This window comes from Epinephelus fuscoguttatus, linkage group LG7 (genome assembly GCF_011397635.1).
Source record: "Epinephelus fuscoguttatus linkage group LG7, E.fuscoguttatus.final_Chr_v1".
Classification (NCBI taxonomy): Eukaryota; Metazoa; Chordata; class Actinopteri; order Perciformes; family Serranidae; genus Epinephelus; species Epinephelus fuscoguttatus.
The window spans coordinates 27,261,361-27,278,773 of record NC_064758.1 but is presented as its reverse complement, the minus strand read 5'-3'; the positions used below and the strand labels follow the sequence as shown (position 1 = coordinate 27,278,773).

At 42.9% G+C, this 17,413-nt stretch overlaps 1 long non-coding RNA gene and 1 other non-coding gene across 3 annotated transcripts in view; one reads left to right on the top strand and one right to left on the bottom strand.

Moving 5' to 3' along the window:
- LOC125892354 (uncharacterized) overlaps window positions 1–17,413 on the bottom strand; it is a 277,449-nt gene that overhangs the window by 251,782 nt on the left and 8,254 nt on the right. The window lies entirely within an intron of this gene.
- Window positions 1,634–1,705, top strand: trnae-uuc (transfer RNA glutamic acid (anticodon UUC)). The gene has a single exon. It is a non-coding gene; the product is annotated as a tRNA-Glu (tRNA).

The following is a 17,413-nucleotide window of genomic DNA, read 5'->3' as shown; positions in this document are numbered from 1 at the left end:
CACAACAGAAAAACATTGGCCACTGTCATCTGTAAAAGTCATCTTATTTTCCTTTCATACCGACAGCAGTCAACAAAGCGAATATCAGCCGATGCCAGTGTTCAGCCAATAAACTGGTGCGTCCCTGGTGCAGAGGCCTTTAGTCTCTATTTTCTGACACTTCACAGAGCGAAGACTCATTAAGAAAATAATGGAAATAATTTGTTATAGCACTTATGTGGAAGGTTCTACAAAAATAAGGAGTGGGCAGAGTGGATTATCAAAATACTGTGTGCAGCAAGATCATACAGCCTGTTAGAAAAGTCACTGCTGGACTACTGGAGATAACACCAGTGTATTAACACAGGTTAGTGCACCTCTTGCACCAGACAGCACTACGACCACAGCATAGATTTTTCACAGTGTCAAGGTCGCATCACTGACCAAAACCCATCACCTTCCTATAAAATGCTACTTCACTAAAGCCATATTTTTCCTTTTCCAGGGATGGGTCAGCCAGAGATAATCAATACTGTTAATTATGTTTACTGGAGGACTCACTTGTATTGGCACGTCAAATGGGAAATAATGAAAAAAAATGGATGTTTCCAACCATTAAAGCGAAGACTTTGTGATATAAATCATTTGGGGGGTTTTTAAATTATACTTTCATAATATTGTTTCACATGCAAATTGAACACATCGGAACAAGCAAGCATAAAATTCTAATCTGCTTCATTACGCAATAAGACATTTTCACAGACACTCTCACAAACCACTGTGCGCCCACACACACACACACACAGACTCACACAGAGCATGTTTGGGGGCCAGCTGCCAGCAAATGAAGGATCTCCCTCCCAATTCACTTGTTATTGTGCTGTCTGGGTGACAAGTATACCTATAGAGTGAGTATTTATTTCCGGAATGTTTTGTTCCGTTTTCCTGCAATGATGAATGTTTCTTTTATAAATCCATCGCCAGGCTTTTTAAACCATAAACAATATTTCTCCAGCCCAGATTCCTTGTGCAGCAGTCTTGGGGAACCTTGAGATTTCCAGGCTCTGATTTAATGGCTCGTAATTCTTGAAAGGCAATCCTTCTTCACCCTCCGACGCTCAGATGCACCATCCTTCTGGCAGCCCACCACGCTCGGCCTCTGCTCCCCTCTGGATCCCCAGGCCAGTCCAAACGCCAGTTAAAACTACTCAGCTGGAAACGGCATCATGCCCCCTTCTGTCACTGGCATTGGATTATCTGCTATGGGCTGACAGGACAGAGCATCCTGTTACAGTTTTTTTGTGGATGTGTGTGTAATGCTACAGAGACCCGGGTTTGCTCTTCGGGCTGTTCCAGATCAGAAACAGGAAGTTGTTGTTTAAATATGTATGGCATGTTCTGAGGATATTCTGCTTGTAGTACTGATAAAAAGAATATAAATCAACAGTCTACATAGAGACTGAACAATGTGATGACTATACAGAGGCACTTCATGCGGACTAGCACAGACCGCTATGTGTATGCAGAAGCTAAAAATTGGACATCAGCTAATGAGGCTGACCATCAGATGTAGTTAGATGTAGACGTGTCAGTCCAGGGTTGAAAGGTTGACCTATAGGTAAAGTACATAGCAACGATAACCTGTGTATATGATTCCCATATGGTCTAGCGGTTAGGATTCCTGGTTTTCACCCAGGCGGCCCGGGTTCAACTCCCGGTATGGGAATGACTAATTATATTCACATCATACTGTACCATCCAAGGGTCGCGTTAACCGGATATTCTCGGCCATTGACCGGTTTTTTACAACAATGACCGGAAAATCTGAAGGCCGTCGGTCATTTGACCGGTTGCAATTACCACCCCTGCCCACTTGGCGGCGGAGTGCACGGTCAGTGGTTTAAGTGGCTGCCGTTTTCACACTGCAGAGAAAAAGTCATTCATCTGCTTCATGTAGCGCTGTTAACATAACAGAGTATACTCGCAGGCACTTGACTGTCCACACAGGCAGCGCATTTCTCCTGCGCTCTCCGCGCCGCTTAAACATCGACTCCACTCGTCTGTTCCCGTCAGTACTCGTTTTTTCATTTCAACAGGTAATTTTAAACATGGGTAAGTCCATATTTTAATCGTTTTTTATAACGTAATAAGTTAATGACAATTTGTCATTGCATGTCCATGTATTGAGCATGTTGGATTAACACTGAATGAATAGGTCATATTGTTCTGACCATTTTATTTATGTAGTTATGTCTTTAGGCTCAGTGACACAAAATTAAAATTGTAATGAAGTGATTAGGGTATTGAAAAATGTGTTCGATTATGCACTGTTGTGTTTTATTAAATTATAAACATGATATTCCCTCACGTTCCTCAGTGCATGCTATTATTATTTTATTTTGAAAATTAGCCGGATTCTATCTTTATTATCATTTAAAAACGAAAATTAAAATGACCGGTAAAAATAGATTACGACCAGATTTTTACGACCCTGTCGGTCAAAATGACCGGCGACAAAAAAGTCTAGCGCAACCTCTGGTACCATCCCAAATTGCCATAATTGTACTGACATACAATGCAAGAAAACATAACGTAGGTATATCATTGTGTATCCATTTCACACTGTTTAAACTGTATATATCATACTGTATTTATATCTATACCAAAGTGCTTATTCTACATTCTATCTTTATTACTCTGTGCATTATTTTGCACTTGTACTGCTTTTTGCACCTCTGGTCAAATGCTAGATTGTCCTATCCTTGTCTCAGTACTTGAACTGTATTTGAGCAAATATGAGATTTCTCTGCAGGGTAGTTGGGCATAGGAGTTCAGCATTACGTTTTCTTTGCAACTGGCTACTGGAGGCGTTTCTAGGCCACCGGCGAAGACTGCTCAGCTTTGCTAACATTTATTTCAAGTGGCCACTCGCAGTATTGCAGCAAAAAAAAATTTGACACAGATCACCATCATATAAGAGATGTCTAAAGCTGCTGACAGGACACCTTGACCAGTAAAGAAGGTCAATTATGACTGTCTCTATTATGAATTTTGGATGAATGGAGGTTTTATATATGTAACTCATGGGCAAGGCCAGTGGGAGCAACACTACAACACATATACAAGGGCTACAGACCACCGGAAGCAAACCCAGGAGCTAGAAACTTTTATAGGCGTATGCACCAGGCAAGCAACTCTATTGGACTGGACAAGCGCCATCTTGGGGTCTGGTATCTAGTTATTATTATACATCAATGGGTGGTGCAGATACCTGGACCACCATTCTGATGTCTCCTATCATAGAACAGGCACATACTAACTTAAAGTGTTTTCACACTTGACCACTGCAAGAGGTGGTCTGAGTACGGTTCGCTTCAAGTCTGCAGTCCGGTTCGCTTAAACTGTGCCTTGTGAACACAAAGTGCTCCAGGTTCGCTTCACTGTTTGCCATTGTGTTTAGCCCTCTAGATCACATGCTGTTGCACTGGGACTCAGACAAAACCACGTCAGCCTGTTACACTTGCAAAGACACAGGATGCGGAGTACTTTGGTCTACGTAAGATACTGCATGTGTCCAGATGTGGAATGAAGAATACATCAACAGAAAGAGTCTACAGCACAGAAACGCTAAAGTTTTCCTCTAATTCTAAGTTCATCTGAAAGGGAGGGGCTTCATAACCGCACTACAGTGCCACGTCAAAGTAAAAAAATAAACTACGTCAATATATATATTATATAAAGGCTATAGCATGAACAGAAAGAGAACTGAGTCCTCTTTCAAATAACCAACAATGTGAACACAAACAGACCTGAGTCCTTTTTCTGTTGGTCCACTTTTTGGTGCACTTTAAGAGGACTGAGTTTGGTTTGTTTAAAAAGGACTATATGTGAAAACACCCTTAGAAGAGAGGACTAGATCCAGGACAAACTTGAAAGTCAGAACGCCTGGTAATGCCTTTAGACCCTGGGTAAGACCATCCTGATGATGTGAGCTCAACATTCTGTTTCACTCTCTGTATAAGTCTAACCCCACTGCTGCCCCAAACACTTTCATTGGGCGGGAGTACTCACCTTGACAGAAAAACTCCTTCAGCCAATAAGCACAATTAAACACTGGGAAACATCTTCATCACCAATGGAGCCAGCTGATGAATCAAGCTTTTGCCAAATCCAGTCAGACGGATGGTGAAGAACGTCTTTTCCTCTAAAAAACTCCACGAGTGCATACTCTGTCCTTGTTTAATTGTTGTTATTGACTGTATTTCTGCAATAACTTCACTTGCTTCACTGCAATACTTCAATTGCTGTGTTTACTTTACGAGGGAGCAGGAGCTACCAGCTGCGGCCCGCATTTTACATCATCAACTACAACGCAGTCCCTGATTGTCTGCTTATGTTGTCAACTATGACGCGGATCCCTGATTGACCTCGATTGAATTTAAATTTTTTGGAAAGTGTTTGGGGGCAGCTGCGGGGCCAGACTGATACAGAATGTTGAGCTCACGTCATCAGGATGGTCTTACCAGGCTATTCAGACCCCACATAAGGAGCTGACAGGATTCACAGGTAGCTCTTCTTGCACTTCTGTGCAGTTTTGAAACTTAGATGACGTTTGGGTTATCATGTTACATACTATGAAAACATACTGTATTGTTTGCAACTGCAATATATATTTCAACACACAAGTGATAAAGGCTGATGCTTTTATGATGAATGTTACTTAAGACTAAACTTTGATTTAACCACCCATCTAGATGTGGTGTGGTGGCATGCAGAAGAGGTTAAGCTCATCTTAAAATGGCCAATAAATGTACCCCAGCAAGTCAACTAAGTACAACAGAGAAACAACAGCAAGTTAAAAAAGCAATCATTGGGCTGGTATCTCTAATTGTGTTGCTTCCTCTCCCCGTGTATAATCCCTGGTTCCTCGCTTTGCCTTCATTAACAATGGATGAATTAATTAGAAACCTTCATAGGATTTCTGCACAGTGAACCCAGGAGATAAAACACATCCTATTCCTCAGACCTGCTCCTTTCTTTCTTTTTCCTTTTTTTCCGCTCTCTCCTCCCTCTGCTCTTAATTGTATTGTTTGCTTGTTGTGTCGATAGCAGGATTAATTTCACTATAGATCAGGATTATTGACCTTCTCGTCAATGTTATTTCATTTCTGTAAGGTGCTAATTATAGGGAACAGGGGAAAGCAAATTGCACTGTAACTTGTCTCACTTGCTTTCCAATAAAACAGAACGAAAACAACATTAATTCCCTTTTAGCTGCCCTCCTTGGTGAGGTAAACTCAAGCACTATCTCACTGTCTATCTGTGGCATCTAGGAGGGACACTGTTAGCCTGACTGCCAGACTTGATTGGTTGACTTTATATTTAAAACACCGTTGACTGTTCTGACCCATTCCCCTCCACCAAATGCCATTCTTGTCACACTCGCTGCTCTTTTCCCCGTTCTCTCACTTCATTTGAGAGAGGGGGAGGGCACAGTTCATAAACAATTAACCGGCTGGATAAGTGATACACTCAAGCGCTAACAGACCTGAAAAACATTGTGTTATAAATTCTGGTAATTGAGTGGAGGGAGGTGAGCATCAGGCCACTGAAACAGTAGGCCATGTCTTTAAGCAGTTGCTGGGAAATCAGGTGGTTGGCACTCTTGCGTTTCATGAAAGAAGAGCAATGGCACACCTTTTAAAGAAGGATGTAGACACCTGTGTTTAAGTCTTTGAGCAGACAGTAACAGTCAGCAAATCAAAAATGCTTTACAAGTGCAGTCATTCGCCGCCATTATGTCCGTTTTGTGAATGCATCCACTTCCAAAGGTCTACCCAAGTACAGTGAGCCCTAAGACCCTCTCATCCACCCTTTTCTCCCTCTCTCTGCCCCTCCCTTCTCCCACAGTCCTCTAATGAACTGAAAGGTCAGAGCACTAATAAAACTATTAGCAGAAATGAATCTCTCAGATGTGTTAATGCACTTTTAATTCCTGTTAGCAAATTTCATCCCCCAGCAGTTTGCTGCCCGCTAATGAGAAATAAAACGCCCCGCTCTAGGGAAGGGGGATGGGGGAACGGGTCGATGCTCCGGCTACTCCACGGTAGACTCCATACACACATACACACACACACACACACACAAGTCATACACACTAAAGCTGCACCTTACACACACCCTGGATGTGCTGGATGTTATTCACGGACCGAGGCCTGTTTTCAGCCCTGTGATTCTGCAGGGTTAATTAAAGAGCACATCTCCATCTGTTCTCATTCAGCCTCAGCTCAGTGTCTCCCCATCAAGCACACAACACACACACACACACACACGCACGCACTGAATCACACTTGCTCTTCTTCCTCTGTCGCTCTTTGTCATCAGCGGAGAGGCGAAAGAACTTGACAGTAAGGTGTTCACAGGGACACAGATAAACATGCTCGACTTAAGGACGTGATCCGGCCTCTCACCCAGCTTGTCTCGTGACCTGACTAATGAGGTACAGACGGGGCTCGACCCTGACATCTAGAAGCCACCAGAGAATATCAAGCCATTGTAGGCAAGATGTTCAATGTGTTTGTGTAAGTGCGTGTGTCAGCCCGCTGTCACATGTGACCCTGCTGAAAAGTCAAGGTTCAGAAAGTACTCTGGGCCAACTTTTTCCACTTACAAGGTGCACATGCCAGTGGAAAAAGGAAAGCAACTCAATTCATGAGTGAATTATTAATAAATTAATGTTCTCAGAACTGCAACTTTAACTTTTGCTTAAATAGGCTACATAATGTCAAAAAATAACCACAAATGCCCCTCAAACATTACCAGAGCACATAATTTTGATTTTTTTGATAGACATAAAACTCAGAAAAGCACAGGAAACAATTATGAGAAAAATGATAAGCAATAATGTGAGTCTCAAAAGAAGAAATGATCATTTTTTTGTTGCTCGACTGATGGATTGATCAAGTGATCATTTCACTATTCATAGGGCTAATCATTGAGAACACTTTTACTGTTGTTGATTAAAGTGAAATTAAAACAGTAAGCACTGCTCTCATTGTTCTTTGTGTCTTTCATTTTTATTTAAAAAATGTAGTGAAGCAATATCCAAAACAATTAATCTAAAAAGTCATAAATATCCTCCAGCTGGGGGAAAAGCTGACCTTGGAATTTGACGCGCTGACAACTTTATGTTTGAATAACTGGAACGTGAGAAAATTTGGAGACCCGCTCTACATTCCTTCAACAGCCACCTCTGATTTATCCTGCAGTGACTGCTCGACAGCAAACAGTGAAAAACCAAACAGTGTTGGCCCCGTTATGAACATGTGAAACAGAATGGATGTGGTGTAAGTTGCTGTCATTAAACTTCAAGAATAAAAATTAATATGCAATTAGTGAATGGTGTCACTGCTTGTGATTTTTTTTCACACTGAGACAGCTGCGTACACACACTGGTTAAACCATCTTTTTAGTCTGGCTGTACAGTTGAATTGATTAACATAATATTAGTGGGCATTTATTTTGATATTCAAATTATCATTTTAGTCATTTTTTAAGCAACAAAGCCAAACATTTTCTGTTCTCATGTCTGAGTGAGTGGAAAAATTGATACAGCTTTGTATTGGGATATTTTGTGTGGCAATATCGTATTGATACACAGATGCCAAGTAATGTTATTTTTTAATTGAAGAAATTATCAACACTACAAATACAAATTAAACTTTTGGTAGCCTTTATAAAATCAAGTGCTTTTTCAGTCCACTAGGTAAATTTCAATGGAATAAAAATGCTTGAAGTGAGATGAAGACAGAAAACCTTACATTATTCTAAAGGAAAGACAGATGTTAAATGTAATTTGCAGTCGAATAAAGTAAATGCATCGCAATATTACTGCAATACTATTCTTTGTCATACACAATAATAAACTCAACAGCTTTGGACTGTTTGTCACATAAAAACATACAATTCAAAGACTTCATCTTGGGCTCTGGGAAATTACAGATGGCATTTTTCAGGATTTTCTGCCAATTTATTAACTGAACGATCAATTGAGAAAATAATGGGCAGATTAATCAATAATAAAATGATCATTAATTGCAGCCCCAGTTTAAATACTTACAGTAAAACATCCACTTTCTTTCATCCTTAGAGAGGGAACTGAAAAAACAAAAAGCAGAGAAAGGCCCTGTGGGGAGGGGCAGAGACATTCTATTACCAAACTGAGCCTTTTAATCAATAAAGAGATAAAAGATATTTTAATCAAAGACATATTTCCTTGTTTGTCTAATGCTTCTGCCGCCACCGTGCACATAATCTTTAAATGCTGAAAAGGATGCATAATGCTCTTCCAGAGAGCCACTCATCCATATAAACACAAAACAGGAGCAGTCAGCAGAAACACACACCAGCCCGGCCCAGCGCACAGACACTCCATAGACGCCAAATTACATTAGGATGGGCATATTAAGGGGAAATTGCATCCTGTAAACTAGAATATTATTTCTACACACAAACACACTGCTTGCGCACACACGCACACAAACCATTTTTCAACATCATATTCCCCAGCCCTGAGCTCACTATTCGGTAACAGATCCATACGAGTATTGTTTGTGCATGAACACACACGCACACACAAACCATAAACACAAAGCACGGTGCTATTAGTGTGTGGGCTGTTTGTCGGACATGCAGGCATCCGCTAGCCGTGGCTAAAGCGTTTCAATGAGATTAGAGGGGTAACCGGAGCCCTTCCAGGCCCACTGAACTGAGCTCACAGCGGCCTAACAAGTCCAGAGGTGGTGGGCAGGCTGGATCAGGTTCCAGGAGCTAATGGGTCAAATACCAACTGACACTTAATTGAGTGATAAAGTGTGCACATTTAGGTGTGTGTCTCTGTGTGTGTGTGTAGTTAATTCACCTTTACATTCCAGTATATGAAGATTTTTTTTCATCATAAATAACCTGTGTGTGTGAGTGTGTGTGAGGTCCAGGCCAATACACTACTTACGGTGCATCAGAGTTTGCACATGTCTGCCGAGCACCGGGGAGCCAACAGCAGCTCCAGTAATAGTGATTCATGCTTTCCGTCAGGCCCCCTGACAGGCTGGGTTCGATCCCCTGCTCAGCGCACTGTAGCGGCAGTAACAGCAGCTGAGGCAGGCGCAGGACCACGAACATCATCATAACTGCTGAGGGAGTGTTGGGCTGCTGACATATTGATCGACCCTCAGTTAGGAGATTTGATAGATTGACCTCGGACTCTTGACTTTAAACAGTAAAAGGAGGAGGGCAAATCGGGAAGTCTGAGAAAACAATTGGGTATGGAGTGAATTATGTTTCATTAAAGGGCTGCAGCTAAAGATAATTCTCATCGTTGATTGTTCTGGCCATTATTTCTACAATTAATTGCATAAACCTTAAGTCTTAAAGAATCACAGAGTCCCAGAACCCAAGATGCATCTTCAAATAACTTGTTTTGTCCAACCAACAGTCCGACACCCAAAGATATTCAATTTACTATTCTATAAAATAGAGAAAAGCAGCACATACTCCCATCTTAAAAAGCTGTAAACATCAACTTATCACTTAACCAAAATTGTTAAACTATTTTTTCCATCTCCTTTTAGTAAATATGACCAAGTGTAACCATTCTTTATCACGTCTCAAGTTATTTGCTCTTTATAAAAACAGCCCGTCACAACCTCAGTCACATCTCATGCCCAGAAATCATCTGCATCTAGAACAAGCAAAGAGACAAACTGTAACATCCATGAGGCAACATTCCTTTACTCCCTGCCCCCATACCAATAGTCCTCAGGCCCTGCAACTCATCAGACCATCGGGCTAGGCCTAACCCCAAACCTCCTTTGGGCCCTGTGGGGCTCAGGGGCCAGGAAGGACCAAAGAGGGTACGAGCTAACACTAACGATGGAGGAAACCATGTCCAGTCGGCTGGAGCCTGAGACGGAGCAGAAGACCCTGCACCATTGTTCTGCCAACACGCTGACAGCCGGTGATTTAGGACCGGGGCTGCCCAGGAGCGTTAGGGGAGGGACAGGAGCGAGGGAGGTCAGCGAGAGGCTCCACAGGCACCCTTCAACAATCCTACCCGAATCCCTCCATCCATGAGATGGCAGAATGAATCATGGCTGACCCAGCGCGAGGCCTGAGCCTGGCCTCTCTCTACCACCCCCATCCCCTCCATCGACCCCCTCCTCTCCCTGGACAAACATGACAAATCTGGTGTTTATTTACTTAAAAAGACCTAGAGAAAGAGCAAAGGGGGGCAGATAAAAACTGTGTAAAATCAATACTGAGTTAGTAGTTCCTGCCCTGCTGCTGCTCTTTCCTGTCTGTGCGGCTGAAGAAACCTAAGCTCAGGTCTAATAAGGACTCCAGGTGGAAAAGGGACGCAGGTGGCTTCAGAGAGCTGCACATAACAGGAGGGAGAGGCGGGAAAAAGGCCAGTCGAGAATAAGGAGCTGGTACTAAATGCACCTAAAATGTGCTTTGCTACACATCTAACCATTGACTACCAACTAGGACTTTATTAGTTCAATCTAAATCTACTGACCGTCTTTATTTACTACTGTCTCTGTTTGAACTACACAGCGTTGAATGGTGACATAAAAAAGAAAACACAACAGCCAAACTCTAAGCTGTTGGTGATGTATGTGCATAGTCGGAGACATCTGAGATATAATTGGTCTCCAAGTTAGAGTCCAGACAGCAGAGCATTGAATCTACAGAGCCTCTGCTATCGCCACATGACAGGGAGAAAACAGATAAGGCTTGCTCTCAGGGGAGAGGGAGGGTGGCCATCAAGCCAACCCCCTAAAAAGAAATAGCAGCGGCGAGCTGTCAAGGTTTCTGTCATATCCTACATCACGTCAGCCGCCCATTCCATCCTGTCGCTGGCAAACCACGCACGCTGTTGTGGCCAAGGATGAAAGTGCTGGAAAATGGGAGTCATTGTAAACCATTTTCTGCCCTGGAGCCCCCTCCGCCACCACCACCATCCCCTCCATCTCCACCCCTCTTCTTCCCGACTCCTCTTGAAGACAAATGGGTCCAGGGCAATGACAGAGTGCCTGGTCCACAAATCACCAGCGGCCGGTCTGCTCGTCCACTGCTTCCTCCTCCCCCGCTGCCTCCCCCCTGCACCCAACCTCGCCCCTCCCCATCCCCGGCCCCTCCATTAGTCATGTGCACGCGGGCAGCAGCCAGCAGCCGTAATTAGACAAGGACAAATCGCCAGCCACGGACACGGACGAGTCCGGCCGCTAAATAAGGCCCCGTTTCCATACCGACTGGTGGGCGGCATGTAGGGCCAAGGAGAGGACTGGGGTGTGGGAGAGAGAGGCGGGGAGGGGTCGGTACTGTCCAATACACCCTGCGATCCTCTTGGCCTGGCCTGGCAACTCATTTATTATCCTACTGGCCTATAGCTTGAAGCCACCTCTCACCCCAAACTAAAACCCTACTCCAACACCACCCTACCCCTCAACCCCATTCCCAGTAGGAACCTGGCTGTATTCACGTCCACACTGGTCCTTTATTTCACAATACTGTGTAAAATGAAAAGGCCTATAAAACACTGCGTAGCTAAGTTCGGAACGCTATCATAAATACAGATATTAATTTCATGAATATCAAACTTTTCTCACTCACTTTTGTCAAAGTGCTGAAAGTGTAGAATTCAAGATAGTATGGTTTTCGATACAGAATCTGAACATGGCTATTCATCTTTCAAGACAAGGGCGAGACAGAAACCTCATACAACTCTCCATCACATTCCTGTCAGAGCAACACCACTACGTCACTTGTTTTTGTGGTGGTCAACCCAACTCTAAATAAATAAATTAAGTAAGTAAAGCAAAGCTGGAGCAATAAAGAGCAATAAAGAGGTTTCAGGGTACATTAGGTGTAACGTTAGAAGGATGGAATTAGCAAAAATGAGAAGCCGTAGAATCAGATTACACATGGACGAAGAAACCGGCAGTCAACAAAATATAAATTACAGCCGTATGAGGGTAGAGCAGACTGAATCCACAGAGGAGTATCAGTAACAATTGCTTTGGCCGGGTCAGAGCTGCAACACACTCCCTGGGCAGAAGGGAGTCGACAAGAAACTGACCGCCACACACACGCATACACACACACACACACACACACACGCACAAACAGCATGCTCCACCAGAGCAAACCTTATTGATCTGCCTCCTAATTTCCTAATTAGTTTTTATTGGATTTCATAATCGTCATCACGACACATCAAAAGAAACTCAAAACCCCAGCAAGATTTTCTGCCCTCCTCAACATAATTTTTTAAACTGTAAAAAGGAAGCCATGTATTCAATTCCAAGTCCCCAGCTGTGAGAGCGACCCGTTTTTGTTTTTTTTTTTTTAACTTCCCCACCAGAACTCCTCGGACAGCAAACACTGCACAAACACACCATTTCTCCCATGTGCAGTAACTGATGTTTAGCATTGCACATTTTCTGCATGATCTGCTGCTATTTGTCACACTTCTGCTCTCTCCTCAGTCGCCTCTCACTTGTAGCATTTGTTAAACATACTGCAGCACGAGGCGCAGAAAAATGTGGAGATAAAAGAAAAAACACTTGTCCTGCTCTGACACTGATTTTGGTCATTGGGTGTTTAGTATTTCCATTCACTTTCCTTAGTCTTTCCTGTAACCTCCCTGTCCTGGACAAAACTATGAACTATCTGGGCTTTGTTTCGTCTTGCCCTCTTCTATACAGTAACACTGCCTCTAAACCCTCTAAATCCTGTGAACTGCTAACACACCAACATGTTGAAAGATTGAACGTCCAGCAGCGACCATAACTTTCCAAGAACTACAGCAGCTGGCCAGTGCTTAGTACACATTTGAGTGTTTTTGCATGCAATGTTGAAAGATATACTGTGCACAGAAAGCAGACACGGTCTAGAGGGGGCTCAAAGACAAAGAACATTCAATGTCCTCATTCTCACTTGGGGACAGTTAGCCCGCTGACAGCTGTTTATGAAGAAGTAAATGCATACAAAAACAATGGAGTTTTTCAAATTACTGGAATGAACGTCCCTTTGGACCACAGGCCTCAACTTCTCTGTTAGCACCTCTGCTATCATATCTATTCCAGGGAATCCTTCTTGCACCATCTGGTGTGCAATAAATGTGGAAGAAACGGGAGAGGAATTGGAAAAAGAGTTAGAAAACTACAGTCTGTATAGAGATATCCTGTTTATTTACACCACTGCTCTGATGCTAGAACACAAGTAAGACGCTGGAATAATACTAAAACCCTCCTTTTCTATGCCTTGATGCACTCGTTTAATGCCGACTGCCAGATGTTAATCAGCCACAACGACTGATTTCCCTGTTTTTTTCTCTTGGTTATGGCCCATTTTGAGACGAAACCTCTGGCATGATGACACCAACACAGCAGCTTTTAAATGAGGGCGGATGAAGATTAAGAGGGAAGGAAAGTGAGAGATGTCGCAGGATTCTTATTGTTATTGACAGCAGAGCTCCATTAACAGCTGATGAGGCAAACCTTAAAACTTTCAAAACTTCAGACGCTTTCGTTTTTGCTGTTTCATATTTGATTCCAACTATTTTGCTATTAACACAATACGCCATAACAACAGATTGAAAATATATTTTGACAACTGCTGACAGTTTGCTTCCTAAACTTACTCAAATTCAACAAATCAAAACAGAAAAAAATTCTTTACACATAGTTTTACATTGTGCATATGAATTCATACACATACACGTCACAGACGGAGAGAAGGGGCATCCTGTTTGATTGGAGTACACCTGTGGTAAACTAAACAAAAAGGGCATAATTTCTAAATTCACACATCTGGCTATATAAAGTTGCAGAGTTAACAGGGATGCCAGAAAAAAAATCAAGCCATGATTTCAATGAAGCAGAAAACACAGCCGGAATCGCAGAATTTGATAATTAACATGGAGCAAACTATAAAATCAGGCTTTTCCCGACCGTTGTAGGTGTTTTCTCACAATGCCTCAGCCGAATGAACAGAAAAAAAGCTATGCTGCTATGTTTTGATGTCATTTACAGGTACGCTTCTTTAGTCTCGTGTTGTCTGAGTTGGTGTTTCAGTGAGGGCGAGGCTCAGCTCCTTCACACATGCGGGCAGGGCCGTCGACACGGGAAACACCAGTTCAGTTGTTCCAAAGGCTTCACTCAACTTACAGACTGTAAAAGTCATGGATGTTGCTACCGTGACATCACCCATTGGGTTGTGGACTGCGGTTTGGAAGCCTCGAGTTCAGCATTTCTGCCATCGCCATCTTGAATTTTTTGGAGCCAGAAGTGACCATATCGAGGCGAGAGACTGGAGCTGTGGAGGTGCAGGGAGTGGATCTGACTGAGAAGCCGAGCACAGACAGTCATTCAAACCAGCCCACCCTTAATTAAGTGTAACTTTGAGCCTTAATAAAATGTAATAGGGTGAGTTACATAAAAATTCAACCACCATACAGTTGTCGTGAGGGGGGGGAATTAGATATAGAGACCATAAATGTTTTTGTACAAGGCTGCAAACATGTTTATTTCTGCTGTAAAGTTGGTCATGTTAACATGGGGGTCTTTTGGGGCTTTACTGGCTTCTGGAGGCAGCCTCATGTGGTCATTTGAGGAACTGCAGTTTTTGGCACTTCCATGTTGACTTAATTTTCAGCCCCGGAGGTTGCCACTTGGCTCTGCTCTGCTCTGCCTGTGTATTTTTCCGGCATTAACAGCAGCTGGCTTGACCACCAGGATGTGAGTGACTGCGAGCTTGAACACCGTGTTTGTCTCAGCCAGCCAAGCTGGATCAAATCTTGTCCTCTGTCCTTCTTGGTGATCCAAAAGCAGCGTCTGATGTTTCTGCATCAAGCTAGACATCACTTGCATGTCCGTGGTCAAATCAGCTGCTGCTTAGGTTGGAGGGAATTTATACTGTGACCCCTAAATGCATTGAAGCAGCCCAGGATACACATGTGACTGCATTCACTTTTCAAAGCAAGTAGTTAACACAGTGTAAATACATACAGTATACGGAAATAAGATAAATTGGATTACATCCAAAGGAAGCATAAAATGTGTTACCTAAGTAACCCATCTAAATTGTAAATAATATACTTTATTTTTTGTGTTGCATTGCTTAGGAAAAAAAGTATGTCTTGAGAATGAACATTGTTGTTGGACAGTGCAGTTGTGTGGAAGAGGCCCTCCGAGAAGGGCTAAGTCATCCAATAATCTACACTAACAGCTGTATTAAGAGTAGACCAATATGAAGCTCAGATGTGAAGCTCTTTATTTTAATTCGTTCATTAACTGATTCACTCATTAAACAACTATCCCTGCACCCACTGATCAAATCACAAACACCAACACAGTTAAACCACAACGCCTGTATTGAGAAATGGCTGCATTTATTGAGTGCTTTTATCCATATCGGCTCCATTTAAAAAAAAAATCTTTGTCCAAATGAAAAAGCATAACACAATAACCCTAACCCTAACCCAAAGGCATGTCAAGAGCATGCCAATCAGGCAGCGATATAACCCTAACCCTAAAGGCATGTTGGCCAATCACGCGAAGAAAAAGTAGAAGATGTTGGCAAACCACAAATCTGATCAAAAGGCCAAAATGCTTAGAAAAAGCTACATTTTAAGAAATATCTGCGTACGTGTAGAATAGGCCTCACTGTCACACTGTCATGGCTCACTGGGATAGAGGAGAAGCATTGTTAATATTATCAGTAACACCTCAACTTTTCCCACAATGGCAAGTCAAAATGTCTGCTGTGAAAAAGGCCCATTACGAGTTGTTACCTGACTGTGTCTGTGGAGGCAAAAGGGGAAAGAAAAGTGCTTAAGAGCACACCTAGCTTAAGACTGTGGTGCTGACATCTCAACACACCAACTATCCAATACACATGACTTTGTGACATGTCCATCAAGCCAAAACTTGACTTTAACCCCACTGAAAATGTAGGACACCCTGAAGAATGACATTCAGTAAACTACCCACCCAATCTGACGCAGATTAAGAGAATCTGCAAGGGAGAAAAAAGCAGACAAACTATGTAAATCCAGGTTTGCAATGGTGGAACTGGCAAAGACCTGAAGCTGTAGCTTCTACAAAGTAGAGAATAAAGGATCTAAACGCTGGTGTAAACGAGACATTTCGTCACCGTGCCAGACAGATAAAACTTACAGTATAGATTGGAAAAAAGTACTTACATTTTATATAAATCAAAGCATGTGGGAGATAAAGAGCAAAGTTTCTCTATCTCATCCCATCGCTCAAGTTCTCTCATCCAATTCATGCTTTTACCCGACACTGTCTGACACAAATCTTTATAGTACAGGTGAGTCCAGCCCAAGGGGCCTCTAAGTGACCCCACTACCTCCATCACACACACCCTTGCTCATACTAAGGTGTGTAAGGGGGGCACAGGACAGCAGAACGAGCTTAAATCCCAGTGAAGATGTTTTTGGCCTTGATCACCGTGCCCATCGATCCCTGGCTGATTCCCACTCAGATACGTCTTATTTTATTAGTGGCTTCGGCCTTCTGCCGCCCCATTCCGCTGTGATCAATACCAGCATGGGGATGGCCCATATTTTTCTCACTTTTAGTGCCTTAACGCTGTTTAACCGTGTCACCTGATAAACGACAGGCCCTCCCCAAACACTGATTTCCTATTGATTTTTCCCTCATTCAGCCATCCCTCCCTTCGTCACTCTCCCATTGTTTTTATCTCCAGTTATCTCCCCTCTCCTCCCTCTAAACCTTCACCCCCACCAACTTAAGTAGAGGATGGACCTGCCAGCCACCTTTAAACCATTTCAACCACAGACACCCGTTCTGTTAAGAGTCAGCTTAGGTCAGGCCAAAGGGAGTCTGGATCACCTCTTTCAAAGAGAGCTACAGAAATAACATAAAAAAAAATCCCCTTAGCATGTAAGACACGCAGAAATTCAAACCTCAGGAGGTTTGTGCTGATGGTAGGTTTGTGTTTCTCATTTTCCATCATTACCCACCAAACGGCCCACACACAAACAGTGGTGGAGACCTATCTGTGTGCACGCAAGCATCGTCGGAGGAAGATACAGTGAGCACTGTGCAACAGATGCTATGACAACCTGGAGGGAGACAGCTCCATCCATCATCCGCTGAAGTCCTGATGATCAAAGCAGGGTTTGGACTACAGAGGAGGATGCACTGGGAGTTCCAGCAGGGCAACATACAATCCACTTAACGGGCTTCTATTGGGCTATAACTGTATAAACACATTTGATATGTGTACAATAGATGGCAAAATTAATGTGGAAACTGATGAACAGCAGTGATGAGGAAACAAGATTATAGCAGAAACAAAATGGAGGGGGGAATGTGTTGTGGAC